This window comes from Marmota marmota, unplaced genomic scaffold (genome assembly GCF_001458135.2).
Source record: "Marmota marmota marmota unplaced genomic scaffold, marMar, whole genome shotgun sequence".
In the NCBI taxonomy this organism is placed as follows: domain Eukaryota; kingdom Metazoa; phylum Chordata; class Mammalia; order Rodentia; family Sciuridae; genus Marmota; species Marmota marmota.
Genome location: NW_026013841.1, coordinates 4,537 through 10,527, shown reverse-complemented (window position 1 = coordinate 10,527; position 5,991 = coordinate 4,537). Strand labels below are relative to the sequence as shown.

The following is a 5,991-nucleotide window of genomic DNA, read 5'->3' as shown; positions in this document are numbered from 1 at the left end:
TGTTTCTTATCTATCGATCATGATGTTTGGACTAAGTAAATTCCAACATTTCCTCTAGCTCCATGACTTCTTTCCAACTTGGTTTATCTGTGTCTGTTCACTTCAGGGCACTTCCATAATAATATCACTGACTTCTGTCCTGCAGGATAACAAAGAATTCCCCAACTCAGAGATGTTTGACCCTGCGCACTTCCTGGATAAGAGTGGCAAATTTAAGAAGAGTGACTATTTCTTGCCTTTCTCAACAGGTAATAGGAATTTATTTCTGGTAGCACTTCAGGGGGAAAAAAACCTTCATGAGATCAGTTAAATTTGCAGAAGGCTTATTTGGGGGCTTGTTGAAATGTTCTTTGCACATGATCAAAAGCAATATGCCTAATGCTCATGCATTTTTCCTGGTCAGGATACATTTTTACTGGGTCAGATTAGTTAGCCTTTTTGGGAATTAACCTAGTTCTTCCAAAATAAGAAAGCTACAGAGTACACGTGCATTCCCCACAACTCTTCCTAGAAGTTTAAATTCATCTCCACTGTTCAAAGGACTGAGCCTTCCCTTAATAAAACTTACATTTTAGCAGATTAGAAAATAGAGATTAATGACTCAAATAATCTGTGATTTGTGGCTTACTAAAACCAAAGAGGACAAGAATCTACTGCCTGGCACAATTACAAAAAAAATGTAATGGGAAGATCACATTTGACCTAGGATGATTACTACTTGTTATCTAAAAATGAGTGTGTGTTTCTGGGAAAAGATTGATGGACACATGAAATATCAAAAGAACACTTGTAATGCGGACATTGTTAATGAAGTTCTTGGTATAGACCTGATAGTAACTATTGGTTGAATGAAGAATACTGATAAAATATTTGTCCATCCTTCTGTCTAATCAGCCAAGCTTTATATTTGTTCTTCATCCATCTGATCATTCATTTAATAGTGACTCTGCATTCTGTTTGTCCAGTCAGAGATATACTGTTCAGAGTATTCACACCATCCTCTCTCTGTTATTTCTAGGAAAACGGATATGTGTGGGAGAGGGCCTGGCCCTGGATGGGCTTTTATGTCACCAGGTTATTGACATGCTCCATTAGGTTATTTTTTTATTGGTTGTTCAAAACATTACAAAGCTCTTGACATATCATCTTTCATACATTTGATTCAAGTGGGTTATGAACTCCCATTAGGTTATTTTTTAGAAACATCAATATTTTTTGATGTGAAAGTTTATTGCTATAACGCCCTTATCAATAGTGCTTTTTTTGGTGTGCTGGGTTATTGTTTGTTTCTATAAAGAGAGAAAGGGTCAGGCTATTGCCTGTTGGGTTAAAGGAAGATAGTAGAGATGCTCATCTTGTGGTAGGGACTTTCTCATAACAAAGGAAAAATAACAAGGCACTATCAGTATGAATGTCCACATTCCACAATGTTGTAACACTGTTGCAACACTCTACTGTAGAAATAGAATGCACAATCAGAATGTGTATTACCTTGCATGGGAGAAAAAGAGCTGGCAAGTAAAAGAGGAAGTAACAAGAGATACATAAAGGCAACTCCTTCTTTCAGGGATCAGCCTTTGGATATGAAGCCACTAGGCCGATGCTGGCACTAATAAACACTGCTTTTTGCTGAATGCCACCCTGTATCTTGTGTGAAAATCCCACAACAATCTCATGGGGAATAAAGTGAATGAGCTAATGAGCATCTAAGTTTATTTTGTCCAAAACAAGAGCGTATGGTTCTATCAGATTCAGAGCCAGAACTTGTTGGTTTAGAATCGAAAGCTCTGTAAGTGACACAACAAATTATTGCTTTTCTGGATAAAGAGTTTATCTAGATTTTGGTAGTTGAAAATTCTAAATTTCAAAAAACCAAATCTTTCTGATCCCCATTTTGATCAGTGGATGCTGCAATGATTTAACTCAATGTTTATTTCAAAAATCAATGATTATGTCCCTCTCCCAGCCTCCCTCGCTTGCTCCTCATCTCCCTCCTCCTTTTCTCCCTAACACACATTGGCTTGGATCTCCTCTCTCCTGCTCCATTTTCTCTGCTTCCAGGGGCTGGGGTTGCTGTTGGGGGCCCGGCTGGTACTCAGCACTGGAGTGAAATCACAGAGGAGCTGGTGAGGGACAGATGGGCAGAGGCTGGGCAGAGGGAATCATGGCCTGAGAGTTTGTGTGTGGGGGGAAGTAACCATGTTGCGGGGGAAAGTGCAAGGAACGAGACTCAGTCCCCACCCCAGCTATGGACTAGATGTGGAAGTTCTTTGGTGATGATTAGTTTACTTTAATAAAACATATATTTTGTCAGAACTTGAGGATCTCCTTCTCTGCAGTTTTCACAAGACTGTATGGTCCTTCTGGTAGGCTGGGCATTTGTGTTGTACACATAAGGGTATATGTAGAATATCCTCTGTGATTGCTCTTCTAGACTTCAAAACTCTGGATGTTCCAAAAGGGTGTGGGAGCAATCTAAGTTGAGGTCCTTTATGGATGTGGTGTCCATGATTCTTGTGTTATTTCTGTTGTTGCTTTTAGAGTAAATGTCCATTAGTAGGAAATTAGACTCACCCTAGTCTTTTCTACTTGGGGCCTGTCCATTTTTTAATTTTTAAAAACTTGTTCTTTTGAATCTTCATAATGTACAATTATTTCCTATTTCTTTTTTGTTGAAATTTTGCTGATATTTGAGTGGAGTTAAGTTCTAGGTAGAACAAAGTGCACTCTCTCTTAGCTGATTGGGTATTAACTCAGCAGTAAAGTATCAGCTCTGTGAACCTGTAGTGTCACACTAGATTTCCAGCACCACAGAGAAAAGAAGGAAATAAGCAAAACAATATTCATATTTAAAAAAAAATAAATGCATACTATGCATCTATGACACAAATAACCACAAACACAAACAAAAATACCGGGATCAACTATTAACAACAGCAATGCAAAAAAACAGTAATCCAGATATAGCATTATAGTAAACACCAGATGTCAATTATGGTGTCCAGAGTACTAATAAGTGCAACATGTATGGTGGGGGTGGAGATTATACAATGAATTTGTTCAAAAGATTTTAAAAATATAATAATTAAGAAAAAAGAAAATGGGTTATGAAGACAAAAGAAAGTTTTAAATATTCAAAAGGTGAAAAGAAAGAAAGCAATAAACAACAAGTGAGGCCATAAGGAAGGAAAAAAAATAAAAGAATAAGGGTATCTGGTTTCTAGAAAGATAAAGTGGGAGAAAGAGTAACAAGAAGAAAAAAATGACTGAAAAATCCACTAACCCTCAAAAAATAAAACAGTGCAAAATAACAAAATGATAATAAAAAAGTCATAAAAAATGAAAAAGGGATAAAATTGTGTAGATACACATACATATACAAACTAAGTAGCACATAAAGCAAAAAAAAAAAATAAGCAAAAAATTCTTAAATCAAAAATGAAAGAATTATTCCAATGCAGTTAATTGAAACTATGGAAGAGGATGCCAGCTAGCAATTCTTTTTTGTCTATTCACCCCTTAGAGAGAGCAAGAGCTCTTGTTTTAATGCAGGAATATGAAATGATTGGTTTGTGAGAGCAGAATCCTACTCAGTGCATCTTAGTTTGAATGACTGGGTGGCAACTGTAGGCAGGTGGGGTTGACTGGAGGAGGTGGGTCGTTGGGGGTGACCCCTTCCTCTCTCTTTCTCTCTGATTACTTGCTACCATGAGGCAAGCAGCTTCCCTCTGCCAGAACCATCCCTCCATGATTTTCTGCCTGACCTTGAACCCAGAGCAATGGAGTTGGCTATCTGGACTGAAACATCTGATACTGTGAGGCAAAATAAACTTTTCCTCTTCTAAGTTGTTGTGTGGTATTTTGGTCATAGTAACAGAAAAGCTGACCACACCACTTGGGATCGTATGGTAGACCTATAATTTTTTAGAAACCTCCAGACTGTCTTTATATTGGCTATAGTAATTTACATTTCTCCCAATAATGCATGAGACTTCCCTTTTCTCCACATTCTATCAAAAATTCATTTTTATGGTTTTTGAGCTTCTATTACTGTTGTTGCTATTGATTTATTTGCTTTTTGTTTTTTTTAATGTTAGTCATTATAACTGGAGGGATTTCACATTATATTATAGTTTTTAATTTTTATTTTCCTGATAGCTAATGATACTGACCATTTTTTCATATGTGTTGGGCATTTTTGAGAATTGTCCATTAAGATAATTTGTTCATTCTTCACTTGGACCACTTGTTTTTAGTTTTATTTTTTTGAGTTTTTTATATATTTGGGATATTAATCTTTTGTCAAATGAATATATGGCAAATATTTTATCCCATCCTATATGTTGTCTCTTCAATTTGTTGATTGCTCACTTTGATGTATAATAATTTTAGTTTGATGTAATGCATTTGTGCATTTTTGCTTCTGTTTCCCATGCTTTGGGGTCATATACGAAAAATATTGCTTCTGTCAGTATCTTGTGGAATTTCCCCTGTATATTCTTCCAGCAGTTTTAGAGCATCAGATCTTCCTTTAATGACTTTGACACATATTGAATTTATTTCTGGGATCTCTATTCTTTCCGTCTATTTTACCTTTTTCATTTTTTTTAAGTTTCATGCTGCTTTGCTTACTAACACTCTGTAGTGTGTCTAGATATTAGGAATTAGGATGCCTCTAGCTTTGTTCCTTTTGTTCAAGATGTTATTAGATATTTAGGGTCTTTTATGCTTTTATTCAAATTTTAAGGCTGTTATTTCCAGTTGTGTAAAAAAATCCACTGGGATTTTCATGGGGATTGCATTGAATCCTTAAATTTCTTTGAGTTTCATAGTCCTTTTAATAGTACAAATTATTCCAATACATGAGTATGAGAGATATTTCTATTTTTTTCTCTCTCTCCTTCTTTGTGCATTTTCTTCAATTTCTTTCATCAATGTTTTGTGAAGACATAAAGATGTTTCACTTCCTTGGTTAGATTTATTCCTCAATAGTTTATCATTTTATTGTAGGTTGTATGAATGGGATTTGTTTCATGTTTTCTTCCTCAGAATTCATATTGACAAGGACACATTGAACAGCAACAGAAGTGCTTCCATCTGGGAGTGACTGGAGGACAGATGATACACTATTTCTCAAGTTCTTCCCCTTCAGTTCTCTGAGATTGGATCTTCCTCATTTCTGCTTAGAATGTTTCACCTGTGTAGTAATGGAGGAAGGCAAAGCCCTATCTACTTCTCTTCCTTTTCATGAAATCTCGGACCCAATTATCTTTGGAGCACAACATTAGGTATTGACTTGATGAAATCTTGTTGATTTATGAAGACAGTCAGTATAGTGCACATTCAGAGTAATGTTTAGGGCATTTGCTCCACCTTTCTAGAGTGACGTTTCAAGCAGCTATGGTGGAAGCCACATTGTACCATGCTGGGCTAAGGAGAGCTCATTTAAATTTCAGTTCTATCCTGTGAGTTGTATGTGTTTCCTTGTTCTCCTAGAATCTCCCTGAACCCATTTGACAAATAAAAAATAACAATCCCTGTCCTCTGCTCCTTATATTTTGTTATAATGGGTGAGGGTGGGCTAAATGGTAAATTCTATGTTAGTTAACTACTGACATATGTTTGGTCTTCCAAAATATATAAATTATATAGTTACTTTATGTTTAGGCAGTTGTGATGTTAGTTCAATTTGTTAAAATATTTAAAAGACTTTATTTTCAAACACAAACTATCCTATTGTTTAATGAAGTATCACAAATTAAATACTGTCGTTATGGGCTGATCTAAAAATTAGGCCAGGCTGACCCCATGTTGTTCAGACGTCTGATAGTGTGAACTTGGGCCCCTTTTCCTCATGAGCCCACTTGCATAGAAGTAGATATCTCCACCTCCACCCACTTGCACTCTCTTTGAACTATGGAGCTGACTCAAAATTGCTTCCTAAGTATGTACAAAAAGGTGCAAATTCTGAAAAAAAAATATAACTTGTGC

At 36.1% G+C, this 5,991-nt stretch overlaps 1 long non-coding RNA gene across 1 annotated transcript; it reads left to right on the top strand.

Annotated features, from left to right (window-relative positions):
* Positions 1 to 7: 7 nt before the first annotated feature.
* Positions 8 to 5,542, top strand: LOC107134108. Its single transcript, XR_001502414.2, has 2 exons — positions 8 to 248; positions 5,050 to 5,542. It is a non-coding gene; the product is annotated as an uncharacterized LOC107134108 (long non-coding RNA).
* The last annotated feature ends 449 nt before the right edge of the window (positions 5,543 to 5,991 follow it).